Source organism: Piliocolobus tephrosceles, chromosome 9 (genome assembly GCF_002776525.5).
Source record: "Piliocolobus tephrosceles isolate RC106 chromosome 9, ASM277652v3, whole genome shotgun sequence".
Lineage (NCBI taxonomy): Eukaryota > Metazoa > Chordata > Mammalia > Primates > Cercopithecidae > Piliocolobus > Piliocolobus tephrosceles.
The window spans coordinates 57,616,003-57,639,323 of NC_045442.1; positions in this window are offsets into that span (position 1 = coordinate 57,616,003).

Below are 23,321 nucleotides of genomic sequence, written 5' to 3' on the forward strand. Positions count from 1 at the left end.
CTTGGTGTTCTATAACCCTCCTGTATTTGAATATTGGTATCATTCTATACATTTGGAAAGTTCTCTGTTATTATCTCTTTGAATAAACGTTCTACCCCAATCTCTAACTCCTCTTTAAGGTCAATAACTCTTAGATTTGCCATTTTGAGGCTATTTTCTAGATCTTGTAGGCCTGCTTTTTCTCTCTTTTTTTTTTTTTCTTTCATCTCTTCTGTGTATTTTCAAATAGCCTGTCTTCAAGCTCATGATTTCTTTATTCTGTTTGAAAGTGATGTCATTTTTTAGGAAAAGAAGCTCATGTCATTTATAAACATATGCTAAAATATTACACATGAAATAATGTGATGTCTGATGTTTTCTTCAACAATGTGAAAAGCAAGAAAGTTCTGAAGTATAGATGAAACCCAATTTATACTGGGCCAGGAATTGATAATGTAGAAACTGTGAGACACCCCTTAAGAGTTTATTATAGTCCTTTTTTTTTTACATACCTTTGAAATTTTTTCATAATAAAGGTGTTAATAATTAAGAAATCGTGAGAAAATCGAAACAACCCAAATGTCCATCAACTGACAAATGGATAATAACATGTAGTATATCCACACAATTGAATATTACTTGGCTATAAAAAGAAATGAAGTAATAATACATGCTACAGTATTGACAACCTTGAAAATGTATGGAAGTGTAAGAAAGACCACATATTGTATGATTTTATTTGTATGACATACCCAGAATAGTCAAACCTCTGAAAATAGAAAGTGGATTCATAGTTACCTAAGGCTGGGGAGAATGTGGGCATTTGGGGATGATGGCTCAGGGGAGTGGGGTTTCTTTTGGGGAGTAATAAAAATGTTTTAAAATTGATGTGGTGATGAAGGCCTAATTCTGTGAATACATGGAAAGCCATTGGATTAGGCACTCTAAAAAGAGGACATATGGGCAATAATTTAGAAAACTTGAATATCACATGTGTGTCAGACATCATTAGAGAAGCATTGTTAATTTTGTTAGAAGGGATAATGACATGGTAAATGTGTAAGGAAATCTGTTTTTTATGAAAGCATCCCAAAATATCTAAGGATACAACGTTATAATGTCTGAGATTTGCTTTAAACCACCTCAAAAAATAGACAGAAAAAATCTAAATAGTTGTTATATGTATGTTGTATATAGGACTTATTATACTTTTCTTCCTATGTATGTTTGAAATTTTGAAAAATTTACAAAATAAAAAGAAACAAAAAGAAATCCATGAGCTATTGGGAAAGGAGACATTTTGAATCAGAATGGTTATTCCCAGGTGAACACTGTCATCTTATACACAATAATAGTTCCCTGTTGGTGCTGGAAAATGGTATTATGTGGTGAAATAAGACTGAGAAACCATGAGTTAGAAAAGACTGGAAGACTTTTCAGCACCTTAACTATGTAAAAATGCAAGATGAATCTCCAAGATGAAGGATACATTATCATAAAAGATTTTTTTCATGTACATGCTGTGTATTAGGTAATATAAACAGCAAGGAAGCAAGATCATTCTGTAAAACACAGCCCATCATTTTGTTGATGAGAATAACTTTTCTTTCTGTGATCAGTCCAGTCTTATACCAGTACTACTGTTTTAATTTGGAGTCAAGGAACTAATAATAGACTTGCTCAATTTTTTTTTTCAAATTTCTCACACTTCCATTTGCTTAAAATTATGTCTGTTGTTCAGAACAACCCATGGTCCAGACCAATGATGCAAGGTTTGAGTTGCATATTAGATTTTGCAAAATTTTAATGCTACTTAATTTATAAAGCTTTTCCTTGTCACATATTCAAGAAGCTAAGTCTTGTGAGCCTGGAGTATATAGTTTTGATTGAGCAAACCAGAGATCCATGCTTCACAACTCCAGTGCTCCAAGTCATTCTAGTCTTTCAGAGTATATTGCATATTCATAGCATGTGAAACAAGTTCAATGTACATACCTAGAAATTTCATCATCACCTTGCATGAAAACTGCCCTGTGAATCATAGGATGCCAGCCTTTAAGTGCTATTCTATGAACCATCCTTTTGCCTTCAGCTTCCAAGACTTTTTGGTAAACCCCTTATCACTCAAGCCTTTTGACAAAAGAATCACAGAACTTGAATTGAAAATTAATCGTCATAATTCTGGATGCTGCAGTTAGCTCAGACATAATAATATATACATACAAGACATTATATCTTAGGTACATTAAAATTTACATCAAATGATTCCAAAAATGAATATAAATAATTCAACTTTAACGTTAAATCTTTGCATCAACTGAACTGGCCCATCTTGGGAAATAACCATTGAAGTCCTCTAGAGGCACTGTTGTGTCAGAGGGTTGAAAGTATCAAGTCCGAAATCAGAACGTATTCAAGTACAGCTTCACTTTGTATTAGCTATAAGACCTGGAACACCTTAGTTAACTTTCCTAATCCTCAATGATCTTTCTGAAAAATGAAATATAATGGTACCTACTTCATAGGGTTTTTGTGAGGACTAAGTGAAATGTTATGTATCTATGCATAAAGTATTTAATACAGTGTTTGTACATGGTATGTCTAAATATTCACTATTAGTGGTTTTTATGCATATTTTACTTTTCTAAAAAAATTAGTATTCTACTAAACACATGTGTGGGGGTAACACTGATTTAAACAAAATTAACTTCTAATCCTAAGCATCAAGCACAGTACTCTTTATATGATGGGTGTGTAAAAGATGTTTATTTTATTTTATTTTATTTTATTATCTTTTTTTTCTGTGATGGAGTCTCTCTGTGTTGCCAAGCTGGAGTGCAATGGTGCAATCTCGGCTCATGCAACCTCCATCTCCAGGATTCAACATTCTCCTGCCTCAGCCTCCCGAGTAACTGGGACTACAGGTGCCCACTACCATGCCCGGTTAATTTTTGTGTAAGTAAAGATAGTGTTTCACTATGTTGGCCAGGATGGTCTTGATCCCTTGACCTCATGATCTGCCCGCCTTGGCTTCCCAAAGTGCTGGGATTATAGGCGTGAGCCACTGAACCTGGCCAAAGATGTTTATTACTAAAAATGAAGGATAAATGATTAAATCAGAGTCTTCTAAGCCTATAGGTTAAGTCTTTGGGGGTTTTTAAGTTAGTGGCAGAAATGAAGACTTTGCCTACCTCACATACATCCTACTAAAACAGAATAGGAATTCAGTTATCTAAATAAAGTTTAATATATTCCTGAAAAGAGCATCATAACCAAATTCCATGTTCCACTGGCATCAGAATGTCTTTGAATCTGATTATTATCTTAAGCCACATTCCAATGAGCCCAAAGTGCCCTGTGAGGAAAAATAATTACTCAATTGCTAGTAGTTGGCAGATCTCCCATTAAAAAAAAAAAAAAAAAAAAGACTTTAAACTTGCCTTTGCATTCCTTGTTTCAATACTAGTTAAATCAAAAGTGGATTGTGATTAAAATGGAGATATTTTTATGCACTAGCATTTACAGTATACGTTTTCTAAATCATATTATTTTTGGTATTGTTTAATGAAAGGTTTAGTTCTTCTTGGTTTTTCCCTTCCACATGAATTAGATTTTAAACTTTTCTTTCTCTAGTGAGGAAAATATTGTAGTTCTACACATACCCCTACAGGCCTAAATGACATATGATCTGCTGATGACTTCACTGCTCCTCATTTGCAGACTTTACATTTGGAAAGTTCTGAAATGGAGAAGAATTACTGCCTAAAAACTGATCTATTTGTTTAAAGTATGCAAAGAATAGGCCAGGTGCGATGGCTCATGCCTGTAATCCCAGCACTTTGAGAGGCTGAGGTGGGTGGATCACCTGAGGCCAGGCATTCGAGACCAGCTTGAAATGAAATGAAACCCCACCTCTACTAAAAATACAAAAAATTAGCTGGGCACAGTGGCAGGCGCCTGTAATCCCACCTACTCGGGAGGCTGAAGCAGCAGAATCGCTTGAACCCAGGAGGCAGAGGTTGCAGTGAGCCGAGATCGCGCCACTGCACTCCAGCCTGGGCAACAAAAGCAAAACTGTCTCAAAAAAAAAAAAAAAAAAAATCAAAGAATATAGAAGTTGGAAGTACAAATTTGTTCCAAATTCAGAGACACAAAAGTAGTGATTTGCTTTAAAAATTACATATTTAAAGAAAAGCAAAAAATGAAACATCTCTAATTTGCAGCCAGCCATTCTTAGGGATTTCTAAGTATCTTTCTGGGTTGAATTTAGGATATAGTTCCATAAACGAGAGAAACTTTTTTTTAAGTTTAAAAATATTTTAGTGGTTAATCATGTAGTGCTCAAGCTTGGAGTAACCAGAGGGAGGTGAGATCCATCATTTATTCTCAGATTTGCCAAATATTGGCTATATGACTAGCATTGGGCGCAGGCTCTCAAGGGATTTTTCCTCATCTGTAACACAGGGATTGGGCTAAATGACCTCTAAAGTACTTTTTAGCGATATTACCCTATACTGGAAACAAAAAGATTGTGGGAAAATCTAAATCACTGTGAACTGAAAGGCAAGTGAAGGAAGCTGTTGATAGTAAAACATTCTGACATACCCAAGCTTTATTGAATGGAATCAGGCTATAATGAAAACAACATCTGGATGTGATTGTTTAAAACCAAATGCATAAAGGAGAATCCAAATTATGTTAGATGTTACACTGACTAACATCAGAAACTTGGGAAAAGAAACCATTTGACAGAAAAAACAAGACAGAAATGGCCCATACGGAAAGACTGATTGCTATAAACCAGAGCGTATTATTCAACATAAAGGAAATTAAAAGACGCTAAAGTCAAGGAAACTGACAAAGCCAGGAACATGAACTATCCCATTAATACAACCCTTATGTTAGCCTAATTGACTTCAAAATATTTTATTTTATCTATAATACAAATTTATATCTCCATGATAGTCTAAATGATAGACATCACCCAGACAAGAGTTCTGTCTTTAAAATGTTCAATTAGATTTACAACTGCAATTGTCTGTCTGTTGTACATTTTTCTCTACCCTTTCCAGTAAAAACATTTATGGTGGTTACGGCTACTGAATGTTCCCAAGTTGAGAACATTTTCAATAGTGAGTTTAAATATTTGTTAAAATGTTCTTTTTCTCTAATTTGACAATATTGGAAATCTCCCTGGGGCCATTTTGATCAATACATCACTCAAAGTTCCTCAACACCAGGATCTTGTGAGGTGTATATCATGTCAAATGTAGACAGAAAAAAAAAGCAAAAATAACTACCACTTATATCACTTATTGGGAACCCAATACATAAGCCCACCTTATAAGCCAAGATGTGTCAGGGGGGTGTTATCTTTGTATTATAGCTGAAAAAACTAAAGTGAAGTTCCAAAATATTAACTATTAACTAGCTTATTTAAAGTCATGAACCTGTCAAGTAGCAGGGTTAGAACATGAACCCGTGTCTGTCAGTCTCCAGAGTCTATGCTTACTCTGCTATGCCCTGCTGGAATTGACAGAGGCAGAGTATAACATTATATATGCTTGCAAAATGTGTGAGCATGCACACAGGCACATTTCTCTGAGGCGAGGCTCCATTGCTTGAATCAGCTTCTCATAGAAGTCATGACCCCAAAAGGATTCAAAATTCCAACAGTGAATTCAGCAGATCCTGGCTGAATACCATTTCACTCTAGAAAAAAATAACAATAAAAGACAACTAGGTTCGAAGTACACATCCCATCACTTCACTTAAGTTCCCATCTGCATACTTTGTGTATACACAGCGCTCCAAAATTTACATAGCTTCTTGATCATCCTCACCACAGCCTTACTAGAACCTCCTGTTTTGCTCAAGAGGAAATAGAGAATCAGAGTAGAAATTTCATGTGAGAGCACAGCACTAGCCAAGGCTGAACTTCTTCCTGGTCCACAGTTCAGATCTAGACCTCTTCCCGTGTGGAGTGTGGCATCCCTGGGAGCATGCCCTTGGGGGAGGCACCCAGGCACTCAGAGCCTCTGCTCTCTCTCTTTAGCTCTATCACTCTGAAATTACTGAGGCACTGCAATATGCTCTAGAAAATATTACAGAGTCAAGAAAAGGAATTCCTAATAATTTCTTCTGTCCAACAAAGAAGCCTATATATATAAGCTTAATCTCTTTTCCCTGATTAGGGAAATCACAAAGTGATTCTAAAGTAAAGTAACAAAACACTACCCCCACCCCGAAAAATGCCAGTTCCCTTCCCAGGCTACTAAAGGAGCTAACTACTCAGGAAAGCATTCTTGTTCCAACAGTTACCTACCAAAACTAAATTGCAACATTGATGGATGCCTAATTTATAAATCCACTTAGTCCCATATTTTTCTCACTCTTTCCAAAGTGTTTGTTATATATCTATATATCTTTTAGGCCCTGTTCAATTTCCAAACATAGTTGAATGTTTTATTACAAGCTTACACGTGCCAAATGTGCACAAATCTTATCAGTTGCTAACCCCAAAAAAGGAAGGGGGGGGCAGATTGGGAGGAATGGAGGGACACATATAGATATATATTGTAGAGTTACAGAGCTTTGATAACTTTTCTGGAGAGGACAGAGGAGAATAAGAGAAAGAAGAAAGAGAGAGACAGGGAGAGGGAGGGGAGAAGGGAAAGAAAGGAGAGGGGAGAGGGAGACACATTATTCTAGATAACCTACATGAAACCACAACTATCAAGAAAGTAAAGCAGGCAAATGATTCCCTTTGTCAGATCTTCTCCATGGAGTTAGTCCACTTCCTTTCCTCCATCTGTGCTATGGTACAGAGTGGAGGGTGTGTGCCTTGGGGCAAATGTTCAGGTTGGTGAACCTATACAGGCTATGACCATATGCCTACTTGTCTATTTGTTCTTTAGCCAGTTTGAACAGCCCTGTTTAGATGATTTGGGACCCAGTGATCAAAGGTATTGCTTCTTGTACAATTACACATATTTCAATAAATCAGACTCTTCCAAAAGCTACCATTCCAGATTTCCAAGTTGAGAAGACAGAGAGATTGGCTCTAGTGTGTCGGGCCTGTGCCAGGGAGTTCCCCAGTCTCAGCATGACAGAAACATGATGTAGAATACCTTTTTTGCAGGTCATCTACCAATGACCCCTGAACATTTTCAATGAGAGGATTTTAACGCTTAGATTCATGCCTTTTACAGGTTAATGGCTATGCCTTTAACAACTGCTCTTTAAATAAGAAAAAAAAAAGGTAAAGCAGACTAATTTAAATCTTAAACAAATTGCGATGATTGCCTCTTAATAACAACACTCTCCCTTTAAGTTGTCCTTTAAGGTGACACCTCTAATCTCCTTAGGTCACACCCCTCTCTTTCACCTCCCTTGACGACACAAATACATCATGCCTTTTCCTGTATAAACTTCCCTCGATCCAGCCTCCTGTTCCTGGGCTGTTTATAGAAACAGATAAAGAACTTACTTTGTTCTTTTACCCATATGGCACAAATGTGTCCAAAATCAAAGTCACAGGTCCCATGGGCAGAGAAGAGAGGAAGGGAGGGAGAATGATTTATGATAGTCAAAGTGTGGGATGGTGCAGGAAGATAAGAGAATAAAGCAATTTCTTGCATGAGCCTTGTTCTCAAGGATGATTAAAAATAAATAGCTAATCTTTCCTTCTGCTTGAGTGAAAGACTTGTACTGACATGTGGGTGGAGAGAGAGGCCATTACTTCTCATAAGTATTTTTGAAATCAAATCATTCAAAACAAATGTTTATTGAATATTTACTATGTACATGAATTTATTAATAATTTCACCTTCTATACTTGAACTAGTTCAGCTTTATCTCATGTTTAGCTGATTTTTGCCTTTTTTTCTTATCCCTCCTGGATTTTCCAACCTAGAGTTCTGCTCAACTCCTATTTTCTCATTTTATTCTAAGCTACTATAACTTTTTATTAAACATTGGCTGTTAGGCATAGAAGCTTTTTTCCCACCCACATGTACACTGAGTAGTTGTTTGGGGTAGATATTTACTAAGTTATGCTCTATAGTTCTTTATAAATCCTTTTACCAGCAAGCCAATTTAATGTGCAAGTTAAGGGCTTTGTGCAAACTTCAAGGTAAATTTGTTTTTCCCAAAAGTTTTCTCAAGAAGGCCCATACCTTCACGATTTTAAGAGCTGTAAACTTCCTTATGGTGTGACTGGGTCTTGAATTTCACTTGTATTCCTCAGAAGCACAGGGATATAAATGGAACACAAAACAGAAACTCAATAGATACATATTTAAATAGACTTTATTCCTTCTCTTTCTGGATGTTCTTTCTTTCTGGAAACAGCTCCTCGCTCTTTTTTAGCTGGTATATGAAAGTGACTTTAATTAAGCTTTATGGGTGGGTATTATCAGAGATTTGTCCAGCAAGTGTAACCCAACTTCATAAAAAACAAGGTAAATCTCTACGTGTGTCTGCATGTGTGTATATGTGTGTATTAAATATAATGTATTACACGTCATATAAAATTATAAGCAAACAATCAAATATAAATAAACAAATACAGCAATTTGTTATGGACTTAAGAAAGAAAACACATTTAAATGGCAGGCAGTGGAGCTGCAGGGCAAGGAATGAAAATGAGCCATGATGAATAAAACAGTCCACAGAGAACACAGTCACATCCTCCCCCTGAGGCTAATAATGGGCACCTCCCTCAGACAGCTATGGTGAAGATTAAAGGAGATAATACACGTGAAGTGTTTGGAAGCACACCTAGCACTCAGTAAGTGCTCAGTAAAGATTATTACTACGGAATTTTAGGTGCTTAATGTGTGCCTGTGGATAGGAGGTGCCGGGAATACAATGATGAATAAGAACAAGCACTTGTGGAGTGAAATAAACATAACATAAAATATGTAAATATAATCATTTCACATTCTGCCAGTTCATATGGTGAAAAAACAAATAGAATGCTGAGAGTAAAAGTAATGAGCAGGCACGCCCCTCCATTGCGTGGCCGGGGAAGGGCTGAGGAAGGGATACCTACACTGGTTTGGGGACCTCAGCTGAGATGTCTTCCACTGTGACTTCTTGTGTTCCTTCTCCAAAAAAATTTTTAAAATTAATAAAACTTTTTAAATGTTGTCTTCCCCCTTCTTTCATCATATCCTCAAAGTCACTTATAAATTCCATTCTTGTAGAATAGAACTATATATTCCATATGAACCAAGCTCAGTTCACAGTGATTCCTGTATTTTTCTAACTAGTGACTACATGCTCTATTTTTTGGCCTCAGACAGATCTAGGTTGAAATCCTACTTCCTAGTTGTGTGTCTCTGGCCATTTTCTTCATCTGTAAAAAAATGTGGAAAATAAAATCTCCTGCTTCATAGAGATATCATGGAGATAAATGAGATATTTTAAGCTCTTTTCTTATTATCATTATTTTGAGACGGAGTCTTGCTCTATCACCTAGGCTGAAGTGCAGTGGCATGATATCTGCTCACTGCAACCTCCGCCTCCCAGATTCGAGTGATTCTCCTGCCTCAGCCTCCTCAGTAGCTGGAACTACAGGCACCCACCACCACGCCCAGTTAATTTTTTTGTATTTCTAGTAGAGATGGGGTTTCACCATGTTGACTAGGCTAGTCTCAAACTCCTGACCTCAGGTGATCGGCCCGCTTCTGCCTCCCAAAGTGCTGGGATTATAGACGTGAACCACCACGCCCGGTCAGAAACAGTTTAAGTTATTTTCTCAGTTACTGACAGTTAAGTGCTCAATAAACAGGGAGTACTTACAATAAAAATTAGAACTTTATCAACAACTTTAGCAGGTTTACTATCGAGCAACTGTGGCCATATTGCCCTTTCTGCTGTTCTTCCTAATTACACTTATTTCACCTTCATCAATCCCCCAAACTCCTTCCAAAAGAAAAAAAAAAAGAAAAGAAATGAAAAACCAAATAATTTACCCTCAAGTTCTTAGCTTTAAACTTGATTTGTGGACACGTTGAGGAGTTGTGTAGAGTCCATCTGGTTTATTTCCTTTATGTGAATATCAGTCTCCCCTATGTCACCAAGTAGTTGCTGGCCACTGAGACAGTCCATGCTGTTGGCTATATAAATGCTAAAGCTTCCAAATGCACAGCCTACAAAAAGCAAGGGAAATGAATCACTCTGTAGAGTGTTGTTGATAGTTGAGCAGTATCTGATGTCCCAGCTCCACTTCTTCCAGTTTTGTTAGAATGACGACTTATTCTTTCACTTTTTTTTCTAAAACAAAACAAACAAAAAATGCCAGTTATAACTGTAAGCCATTTGAATTCAAAGCCAACATTCACTCTTGCCATATATCATCACAGTGTACCTGAAGGCCATCACTCCCCTTTTGCAGTACATATTGACATACCCTCAAACAGTTGCAGAATATTCTACCATGACTATAACAGCAATCAAAAATATTAGTTCAAAAATTGAAAATATTATCCAGTGCTTTTTTTAATTTAAAGTTTTATTTTGGATTCAGAGAATATGTGTGCAGGTTAGTTACGGCATGATGCTGAGGTTTGGGGTATGAATGATCCCAGCACCCTGATAGTGAGCATAGTACCCATAGGTAGTTTTTCAGTCCTTGCCCCTCTCTTTCTCTCTCCCCGCTCTAGTAGTTCCCAGTGTCTGTTGTTTCAATCTTTATATCTGTGTGTACCCGATGCTTAGCTTCCACTTATAACTGAGAACCTTGTCCAGTGCTATTTTATAGTGAAAATTCTACTTTGCTGCCATCAACTTACCAAGCCCCTGTACACACATAGGCAGTGGGTATAATTACCTGACCCCAAATGATTTATAGAATACCCTTGCCAACAAGAGTTACTATTTTGGCCCTCTGGAACTTATCAAGGCTTCTTGGTGTCTATTTCCTCATACCATCTTCCCAGTTCTGTGAAGTATGGCAGCTGTCATAGTCCCCATTCACAGATGGAGAAAAATGAAATTGTAGAGCTATAGAGAATTTCCGAGAGCCACTATCAATAATATTTACTCTTTGCAAGTCACTCATTAACAGGCCATCTGAAAGAGTATAGCCTGGAAAGGTCCTCTCATTTTGATGAAATAGGAAGCAAATGTTTGCAAACAGTGTTCAGTTGGAATATGCATTTGCAAAGCAAAAAAGCTTACGGCACATATAGCACATATACCAGTGTAGTCCTCAGACTCATTGATCTTGCCTGGTTTGGTCATCCCATGAGATGAAAGCATGGAGAGAAAGAAGCCTGGATCACAGGTGAGACCCTCTTCCAGGTGAGTTACACTCTCCACGTGTAAAATCTGTCTCTCTTCTAGAAAGCCCCACCCCTGAGCCCAGCTGGCTCTTTCATGAATCTATGTTTCTGATCACAGGGGCAACTAAGTGAGGCAGCGTGAAGACCTCAAAGCAGGCCCATCATCACTTCTGGAAGCTCTTCTACTACGCACATGCCCTTTTGACTCTTGGCACAAATAAGGGGTAGAATCTTTCAAATACATCAGTAGAGAATACAAAATCTTTGCTCACAGAAGTCTTACCTTAAAAATAGAAACTCGTAGTTCTTTTACATCACCATGAAGAGTAGACATTTTTAAAATACTATAGAACAGTGGTCCACAAACCACAGCCTGCCATCTGTTTTTATAAATAAAGTTTTATTGGAACATGGCCACGTCTATTCATTTACAGTTTGTCTATGGTTTTCATGCTGTAATGGCAGAGATTTTATGGCCCACAAAACCTAAAATATTTACTATCTGGCCTTTCACAGAACACATTTGCTGGCCCCTGCTATATAACGTAGTCCCAGAGTTTGAGGCAGAACAGCATCCTCACTTAAAGCATGGGCTCTGAAGTCAGTATTTGATGTTTAAAGCCTAGTTCTGCTGCCAAGTAACTGAAACTTTGAAAAAGTATTCAACTTCTCTGGGCCTCAGTGCCTTTATCTGTAAAACAGGAAGATTAACAGCACTTACTGGAGAAAAGTATTGTAAAGATTAATTGAAATAATATATCTAATGGGTTTAGAATACTGCCTGGCATAAAACATCATTACTAGCATCACATTGGCAACAGCTGTATCAACTTAACTCAAAGAGAAAAGATTCAGCTGAGTTTCAAATGGCACTTAAACATGCTTGTAAGATTTTCCAAGATTCATCACTGTGTTATACAAAGGGGGTTCTCAGCTTATTTCCAATGACAGGCAAGAGGCTGACATAAATGACAGCTTAAGTACACAGCCATTTTATATCCTTCTCTCACTCTATCCCCCAACCACTGCTTTTGATTTCAATAGCTTATGTCTACATATATCATACATTAGTCTGTACTCAGACATTCAGACTTCAAATTATTTGATCTTCCAACTTGTCATTCCTCATGATTTTCTTCCTCATCTCATCTCCCTTGGCCTTATTTTCTTTTTTATTTCCAGTACTCATTACTTAATATCAATTCTACATCACCCACAAATTCTCTAGGTTGTGGAGAGTGCTGGAGAAAAGAACCCTAACACTTCTCCTCAAGCCGATGATACACAAATGTTAATGCAATAAAATCCCTAGTGAGCATATTTTAAATGCTACTGCAACCCACACAGAATCTGATTTCATAGGCCTGGGATGGGCCTAGAAGTTGCTTTGTTTAGTAGGAAGCATATGGCTGATTCTGACATAGGTCACCTGTGGATCACACTGCCCTTCTCTTCTTTCCCCTACTATTAAGAAGGGAGCTTTCTGAACTCAACACATGCATCTCATGTCCTCTTTTCTATGAAAAAACTGGTTTTTATGCATTAGTGGTTGGGGGGGATGGGAGTGGGATTAATACTTTTATGGGTGTACATTGGTCACAACTATATGGTATGAATCGACTTAATGAAAATAAAACAGAACTTGATGCCTGTGAGTAAGATCAGTACAGATTTGCTGAGCTGTGTAATGATGCATACCATAGACCAAAGGGTAAAGGTAAGCTCATAAGGCTTTTCAGCTGTATTTGGTACTTTGGAACATGAGGGTCTTTACAGATCAATTGAAACTATCCAGATGAACTACCTGATTTAGTAATAACAGGATTTTTTTTTTTCTGACTTTGCAAGTTTCAATTTATAACTCCAAGCTTGGGGAAACCATCTCAAGTTAAAGACTGGTTTTGAAAATCATTCTGTGCACCACCCCCTACTCAACGATGCAATGAATTATTGGGAATACGCTGAAGGCTTACAGCTCTGCCAAGATTTACTTCCTGTTTCTACTCAGGCTGGTTTAGTATTATTTTCCAATGTTCCAAAATTGCATGTCAGAATTTATTTGAAAACATAATAATTTGGAAGTGGATATCTTGCTAATTGGAGCATCTGTCTCTAGCTATAGCTCTTTTCTTCTCTTTGTAATATCCTAATTTACAATGATCATCTCACCTTCTCTTTGTAACATCTTGATTTACAATTATCAGATATTGCACAGTATTTAGGAATAATGCTGAAGCCTGTTCTGTCTCTGGAATAACATAAAGTCATGTGGGTTATGCGATTATTCTACTACCTAAGAATTATCTCTATAGTTTGTCCCCTGCTGGTTTGGTTGGTTGCCAAAGTGGTGATTTATATTTGCTTGCTTCTCGACTATGCTATTGCAGTGCTTTCATATGCAGACTGATTAGATTTTGCGCAAAACAAAATGAACACAGTTCACTTAATCAAATGTGTTACACGTCAGTCCCTGTTTTCTTAAGTTTCCTTATGACATCCATTTTGAGGTGAGATATAGAATCCATACCACTGAAGTAAAAGCTCTAATTCCTATTGATTACTTTGAAGATTGTAAATCCTATGTTTCTAGAATTAAAATTATGTCTTACATCTGGCATAGTCAAAGAGCTGTTGATATTTTGATAATCGGAGGTTTTATTCAAACAACCATATAAACCAGAACTGATTTTGTTACTGCTCACAGTTTTTGTGCAGTTGCCATTTAGGTTTCAACATGATATATACATGCAACCTTACTCTTACGGTATTGGGCCCTTTGGGCTGCCTGGCATGAAGGAAACATGGTTCTGAAGAAGAAGGAGGTTTCTCACATAGTCCAAATTTTTTCCCCACGAAGCAAACCCACATCCAGCAACCCTGACTGAAAGCTGTTCTGCATCCCCCAGTTACCTTCAATGACTAAGAGTTCAGTACTTTAAATGCAGCTGGTACTGCTGTGAAAAAATTTCCAATTGCTGATCCCTTCTTCCTTGTCAATAGGATTTCAAGTCTCCTTGTGGTAATTTCCAAGCTGTATTGTAGTTTTACTTTTCTTTCTTCTGCAGCACTTGTTATAGACTGGATGTTTGTGTTTCCCAAAATTCTTGTGTTGAAACCCTTACCTCCAATGTGATGGTATGGTATGGTATTTGGAGACAGGGCCCTTGGGAGGTAATTAGGTCATGAGAGTGGAACCCTCGTGATGAGATTAGTAGTCCTTATAAGAAAAGACTAGAGTTTGTGCTCTCTCTCCCTCCCTGTCCCTCTCCCTTGACTCCCTCCATTTCCCTCGTTTTCTCTCCCTCCTTCTCCCCACCCACCCCTCTTCACCAAAGAAGGAGACAAGTTGGCCAACTGTAAATCTGAAAGAGGATCTTCCCCAAGAACTCAACCATGCTGGCCCCCTGATCTGCAGCTTCCAGACTCCAGAACTGTGATAAATAAACATTGGTTGTTTAAGCCACCCAATCTATGGTATTTTGGTTATAGCAGCTACTACTAAGACATAAAGATTTCCACATGGTAACCATTCTAATAAAAAGACAATTAAATTTCTCTGAAGCTCTTTCTCCAGACTAAGCCTGCCCAATTTCTTTGGCTGTCCCTCACATTCATAATTCTCAAAGATTTCACTTTTGTGCTCAGAGTTTTTAGGAATCACTTATCTTTACCAGTTTCTCTCCCTGCCACTAATCAGTACATGTGATTCAGAAAATATTACTTTACCATTTCCCACCTTATAACAGACCTGCATAGGCTGATCCTTCCTACTCAAAAACTCTAGATTCTAAGAAATCCATAAAAGAAACTCAATGTAGAGAAAAAGATGAATCAGGCAAAGCACTCTGCACAACTCCATGGGAGAAAAAAAAAAAAACATTAAATTTTGACCAGGTGCAGTGGCTCAGCCCTGTAATCCCAACACTTTGGGAGGCCGAGGTGGGAGGATCTTTTGAGGTCAGGAGTTCGAGACCAGCCTGGCCAACATGGTGAAACCCTGTTTCTACTAAAAATGCAAAAATTAGCCAGGCGGTGGTGGCACGTGCCTGTGATCCCAGCTGCTCAGGAGGCTAAGGCAGGAGAGCACTTGAGCCTGGGAGGCGGAGGTTGCAGATGGTGCCACTGCATTCCAGCCTGGGCTACAGAGTGAGGTCTTGTCTCAAAAACAAAACAAAACACATTAACTTTCATGTATATACCCAAAATGATTAATGACTCAAGCTTCCTATTTATTTCCTAACAGAATGGGCATACAGTTTGAAAGGATATGACTCAAATAATGATAATAATTATTCTGGGGTAAAAATATTATATTAATAGATATTTTCTTTTTGTTGTTTCTGCTTATTCAGAAGGTCTAATTTTTTCTACACTAAGCTAGCAATGTTTATGTAAATCTTTTTAAGGCAGTCATAAGCAAGACCAACTATTCTTAAACAGATTTGCCAATTAATTGTTATGGGATAGATAACTTCCAAATGTTCAAACTCTCGGCATTAAAAAAACTTGGAAACCACATGTTAAAACTATTTTGTATAAAGCAGTGATTGTTTTATAATTGAGGAGAAATCATGAGAAATTATCTATGACCCTAGAGTAAAGGCAAGAATTTTGAACAAATAATTCATCTGAAACATTTAGGCAAAAGCACTGCCTCTGGCTACATTGTTTTAAATCCATTTCTTGTGAAACCTTAATGTGGAAGATACACATACAATGGTGTTAGCCTACAGTAACACACAACAGAAAATGCATTATTAAACATGGAATACTTATAAGCATCCTTACACGAAAATGCCCAAAGTAGCTGCCTAAATTGAGACATCTAGAAAATGAAGGCATTATGTGTTGACCTGGGATAATTTGCTATGATGCTGGTGATTTTCTATTCATTTTCTTCAGTACTTTTCAAAGACTATTGTACTTAAAAACCAAATTGCTGGTACCATGCAATTTGAAAAAAAAAAAAAAAAATACATCAAGTACACAAATTACTGGAGAAAAATGCTTCCTGTATTTTCCAACCAAGTTAGATCCACAGAAAATGTCATGTCAAAATCCTGCAGGGTCATCCTCTATATATTTGTGGATGAATTTATTACCTTATTACCCAGACCATCCCCATTATAGAGCAAAAGTACTGCCTGTGTAATGGAAGCTTATGCAAACATTGATTTCTCGTGGTTAACTTCCAGGCGTCTTCAGATTATTCTTGTGCACTCTGAGAGCTTATCTCTTCACCCAGCAGCAGACAAACGAGTTAATACACAGCGTGCGTGTGTCCATTTCTGTTGACACAATGCACAGGCTATCAGTCGCTATTAATTCCAGGAGGGTAAGGGCAGGGCAGAGGGCAGGCAAAGAGAAATCTCAGCGAAACAGTAAAAAGAATATGCGCTGTCGGATCTCCTTTTGTCGAACAGTTCAGTTGTGCACCACTGATCTTTTAAAGTCTGTGTTTGCACTACCTTCAATTACTTGCTGAAAGCAGCCCAGATTGGCTTGTACATGTCATTGTTTGTATAGCATGGAAACATGAATTAAATCTGTCAGTCTTTTGATCTGCATGCCAAGTCAACAGTGTACTCATTGTAAGGACTTACCAAAAAAAAAAAAAAAAAAAAAAAAATTCACCTCCCTGTGTTCTTCCACGAAGAAGAGAAGGAACAATTTTTGCCCTTTTGCTTTTTTTATTTTTTAAGTGTCATTTATTTGTCAGAAGGAAAAAAAAAAACCTTGTCAGATACAGTTCTTAATTATAGATATTGTGGTCTGTGAAGGCTTGTGTTACGTCTTTCTATTCAATATGTAGCCACACGAGTAACAGAGAAAAGTAAAGAGTAACACAAGGAAAATGCTGTTTCGCACAGGTCCTGGAACAGGTGAAATTCCTTCACTTGGAAGTTTTTATAAAAATGAAGTTCTGGAAGCAGACAGAACATCAGACAATCTTTTGGGAAGAAAACAAAGAAGACACTGATCTCCATTCAAGCTGAAGTTCAACATTAAAAAAAAAAAGAAGCCCTACCGGACAAATTAAGTTGGTACTCTCTATTCTGTTTAATCCTCAAAAACAAACATCTTATATATCAAATGTTTCAACAAAAACAAAAATTATTTCTAAATCATATCTTTGAAATAAAAAATATGGAAGACTGGGAATAAAAGTTCCTTGGCTTTTTAAAATTTACCTTCTGTTATGCTTAATATGAATGGAAAGAAGATAGGTGCAAAAACTTTATATTTTAATAGCCATAAATAACTAGAAGATGGATTCCGTTGATAGCTGAATAATCCTTAAACCTTAGTTTACTAACTGTTCCTTAAGTACCTAATAAGTAGAAGATTGATCCTATCTAGCCATTAGAGGTGAAAAAGGATGGAGAAAAAGTTCTGAAGGAAAACAGAGCAAATTGGAGAAAGGATCTCAATAGTAATTTATATTATCAAACATTGAATAACAGAGTAGGTTCTTTATGTTTAACATTCATTTGGAATGAATAATGAATCCTTTTCCCCACAAAACAAAGTGGAGGTTCCAGCATGGAAAGTTAGGGAATTTATCTCTGAAGCTTTGGGGTTAACATCATTAACAGAGGCTACATTTGTTTTATTTTAGAAACTTGAAAGGACTCTTCCATATGACCAACAATTAATCCAAACCAATGATGTGCTGAAAAATCACTATGACCATAATTGGAAGTTACCACAAGAAGTTATCTCTTTTAGGCTGAGATGGGAACAAAGACGCTACTGAATGTGTTGTCTTGGGTCTTTTTGTCTGGCTGACCTTACTGTAGATGAAAAATCGGTGACAGCTGTAGCTGTGAACAGCACAAAGATCTCTCTCAGTATTCTGTATAACACACACACTCCAGCTTGCTTTGCTTTGTTTCCAGAGGCATTTTATTCTCAAGTTTCAAAGCTGAGAGGCAAGAAAAAGTGCCAATTGAAAGTCAAAAACAAAACAGTGAGGAGATATACTTTAATAGATTCATCTGCATTGCTTTGTTAGTATTCTGTGATTCAGACCTCCATTTTTCCATCACTCAAATGAAGTACATCTGAGTCACATAAAGACATCATCTCTGAATAATAAATTGTCATAAGAGGGCGAATAGTTTTGGGTTTCCAATTCCAGCAAATAAAGTTTGCAAGTAGCAATGGAAGAGTTGCAGGTTTTGTTTGGGCTGGTTCTAGTGCCAGCTCCCAGTGTTTGATTATGTATGTAAACCAAATACTTCATTCCTCTGAAGTGGCGTAGAAATCCCATGAGATCATGCTTTCAAACATATTTCCAGCATTTCCTGCTTTTAAACAGGCCAGCAATATCATGTGAATACATTCTGTCTGTGTTTCCCCTCTCTCTCTCTCTCTCTCTCTCTCTCTTTCTCTCTTTCTCTGTCTCTCTCACCCTCCCTCTCCTGTGTGTTGTTTCTGTTCACATGTTCTGGCCAGAACTTAAAGCAACATGAATCTGAAAAATAGTCTTTGTGCTTTTTGTCAGTCATCAATGCCAATATTTGAACTAACTTGCTAAACATCACATATCTGAATTTCCTTATATAGGGACAGGAAGTATTGTAAGTATTTGGTCTGAGATTTTGAGGCATATACAATTTCATGATTAATAATATATTAATCATCATATTAATGAACAGATTCTTAGTGAATTAACACATAGGGGTTAAAGGTGTACATAAAAAAACATAAAAACATAGACTGGCCCACATAAAATCAGGAAACTTCGAGTCTGAATATGAAGGTGATGCTATTTTCCATGTCTTGATGGAAGGCCAAAACCATAACAAAAAGATGCATCCGTGTAAGTGGAGGCATCCGTATAAGCAACACCAAAAATCTGGTTTTTAATGAGGGCAGTAGCCACCATGTTCGTGGTACTGTTCTCTACGTGCCATGATCAGCATCACAGTAGTTGATTAAATATGCAGCCAAGAAACTACCAGCCAAGATTCTGGGAAATCTTGCTATAGCATACCATTTTCAACAGTTGAGATGGATTGAGGTCTGATAGTTTAGTAGTTATAAATTTGGAATGTGGATCCATACAGTCCTGAGTTTAAGTCTCAATTCTGTCATTTACTGGCTGTGTGGCCTTGGGCAAATTATCTTACTCTCTGTGCCTGTGTAACCCACTATTAGAAGTAGGGGAAAAAATGCTTTACAAGTTTGCACAAGAGAACTTTTGAGTTAGCTAGAAGGATTAAGAAAGAGAATTCCTATAAAGCACTGGCAGGTAGAATGTGCTCAACAGCCTGCAACGACTGTTTACTTATTATTAATTATTATTATTGAATTAAAGCTTCCACCTGTTATCAGTTTTCCCCTGGGAAATGTGGTTCAATGATTTATCCCAGAGTAGTCCTTCACACTGAGTAAAACTTCCAGTGACTTTTCAAGGGGAGATCCAAGCAGAGGGAAGCAAGAAGAATAATCTGTGAGGAAGAAAGTAAAGGTTTGAGGGAAAGCTGTACTCATCAACTCCTGTGATGTTGACTTTGAACCTGTCCACCAAAGTGCTACAATTAAGCTCCAGCCATTGAACTTTAAGCTAGGACAGGAAACTAGAGGAATCTCCTAGACATTTGCCCACTTGCCACTCCAGAGATACTGGGGATGACTGGTAGAATTCTCATTGCTTTAGAAACAGAGAGAAATAATGAGAGAACCACAGTTGGGCAAAAGATGACTGGTAGAATTCTCATTGCTTTAGAAACAGAGAGAAATAATGAGAGAACCACAGTTGGGCAAAATCTCAGCTCCATAAAGATTATGCAGAGTTGTAGAAAAATACAAGTGAAGTAAGCAAGGGGTAACTTCAAAACCCCTGTTGGTAAGAAATTCTAGGCTCTACCTTCTAATGTCACTGTTGAAAGCAGAACTCTGGAGCCTCGATAACACACTGCACATACACACACATTCGCACTTACACATGCACACTCACATGCAATCACAATTGCCCTTCTGATTTAGGAAATGGTTCCAGCACAACCATTTACTTTACAAATAGGGAGCTTAAAATCTAAAGCTAAGCATTTGACCCCAAGCTGATACTTAGCACACACACACACTTTCTATCAGTAGTTAGCCCAGAAACACTTGATGATATAATGCCTAATAGCTCACTAAATGGCTTTTTGGTAAAAAATTATTAAAATATAATCAGTGAATGTCAAGCCAGTAAACAGCAACAATATTACAACTAGTTGTTCAAGCCAAAAAAAAAAAAAATGCCTTATCCTTTGCTATATCAAAATTGTTGGCATTCCTATTTTCTCCGCTTCAAAATAGATTCCAAATCTGGCCACGTCTCACCGTCGCCGTTCCTACTACCCTAGGCCATGTGGCAGCATTTCTTTCCTTGTCTCCCAGCTTCTTCTCTCACACTTTCAGAATCCATACCTTACGCAGCAGCCGAAGAAATTCGTTTAAATGTAAATCAGATCACATCCTTCCCATTAAGGTTAATAATTCTTATAGGTCAGTTAACACACTTACGTCTTAGATTCACTACTTACTATCAGATCTTCATCATCCTCCCATTGCGTAGATGAGCTGAGTTGTCCTGCTGCTTTGCTTCCCAAACTCACCTCTTAGTCCTCTTACTTCTGGCTTGCTTCTCTTAACTTCTGGCTTACTCCTTTTACTTCCAGCTCCTACCTTGGTCCTTTCCACATTCTGTTCCCTCTGCCTGGAACAGTAGCCTGATTTCCCTGTGGCTGTCTCCTTGATATTATCTGGGTCTCACTGGAAAGGACACTTCCTCACAGGGACCACTCAGAGAAATGGTCGCCATCCTCAGTCATTATAGCATCCCCGCTTGCCTGGCTTCACAGCCCTCACTGCTGTTTGACAGTATCTTGGTCATTTCTTTGTCTCCCTGCTGCTTACTCTCTGCCTCCCCAAGTCTAGAATATAAACCCAGTGAGGGCAGGAATTTCGTCTTATTTACTACTGAGAACAATGTCTGATACATATTTTTGCTGAATAAGCATGTGTTGAGTGCCTACTATGGACAAATATGAGGGTAAGTTCTCTAGATGGATTACCTTATTGAATACTTCCCCCAATTTTTTAGGTGGGTACAGTCAGTGTCCCTGTGTACACAGAGGGAATATGAAACAGAACAGTTAAGTCACTTGCCCTATCAGATGCAATTGAATGATAATATCTGTAATTTATAAATCAAGTCTATTGACGTAAAATTTATTGACAGTAAGATGTTCTCATTTTAAGTGTGAAGACAAACAGATTTTGACAAATCTATGAACCTGGGTAAACACAATTAAAATATAGACTATTTTCATCAACCCAGAGCGTTCCCTTTGCCATTTCCAAAGTTGCCTCCCACCAACCCTGTTCTCTGGCAATAAATGATCTGCTTTCTGTCATTATAGATTTAATACAGTACATACTTCCTTGTGACATCTGTAGTTAAACCCTTATCAGAAATCATACTCAGCTACTTTGTCCCTAAAGTCATTTCTAAAGTTGCCATTGTTTTTCATGCAGGAACAGGTGACATTCAGAAGTTTAGATCAAAATTCTATATATTCCAAAATTTTTATAATAAAGGCTAATTATGCCAACGTGTATATAAATTAATAAAAATAGGCCAAGCGCAGTGGCTCACGCCTGTAATCCCAGCACTTTGGGAAACCAAGGTGGACAGATCACCTGAAGTCGGGAGTTTGAGACCAGCCTGACCAACATGGAGAAACCCCACCTCTCCTAAAAATACAAACTTAGCCAGGCATGGTGGTGCATGCCTGTATTCCCAGCTATTCAGGAGGCTGAGGCAGGAGAATTGCTTGAACCAGGGAGACACAGGTTGCAGTGAGCCAAGATCACACCATTGCACCCCAGCCTGGGCAACAAGAGTGAAACTCCATCTCAAAAAAAAAATTAATAAAAATATAACAGCCATAACTTATTGAAAAACACTCAAAAATGAGACAAACTAGATTCAAATTCTGCTTTTTGCCTCTTACTAGGTTTTATGGCCTTGGACCAGTTTTTCACATACCAAGCCTGTTTTCTCATCTGCATGAAAAATAGAGATTATTATAAACAGTGGCAGAGATGGTAAAAAGTTATGAGAGATCATGTAATTAACATAAAGTGCAGGTGTCTACACATAACAGGCCATTGATAGCCATAGTGCACTACTCTTTCTATTCCAGAAGCTAGGCCATATTGCCTTAAATTCTTTTCAAAGTAGCACAATTGCCTATGGAAACTCAGGCATCTCTATAAAGTAGATAAAGTAATTATCACTCAGATTGTTCAGGTGGAGAAACCAAAGCAAGGAACAGTCAAAGCAACTTCCACAGGCTGCAAACAGAGCTGCTGGCAGAGTGAAGTCAAGAACTCAAGATTTTTCTAAAGAATCTCAAAGTAATTCATGTACATTATTCATTGCCACTATAGTCCTGCTTAGCTGGTAGGAGGAAACTGCTGTCACTGCATTTGGTAAATGGCGAATCTAAGACATAGGGGTGCTAAACGACCTATAAGAATTATTACTGTTAAACTATGACAGAGCCAGGACTAAAACCTTAGCCTATGGATTTGCCATTTTCTTAACACTGAACTTCCCTATCCCACAAACTGGAGCTCTACAAAGATGGATTACTGATCAGCACACTCAAAAAAATGAAGAGAACAGAGAGACAGAAGGGAAATGGAAAGAACTCTTAGGAAATTTGATGGAATAAAGATAAACACTGAAAATGGTAGAAGTTGTGAATATGGCCCATATGTTCTTCTGGAGCCTGAAATTACCAAGACAAATAGGTGGGAATATATGGCTGCTAGACAGACAATGTACCAGAGATATCCATCTAGGGATATAGTAATCAAAGTGTTATCAAGAAATGTGTCTTCAGGATCATGGAGAATATGCTATTCTGATGATGACTCAGAAATTTCAAAATTCTTGGTTTGTGCCTGCATAAAATGAGCTATTGGCTTGAAACGGAACAGAGAAGACAGACTTGCAATGCAGAAAAAATTTTACTCCTTTTTAAC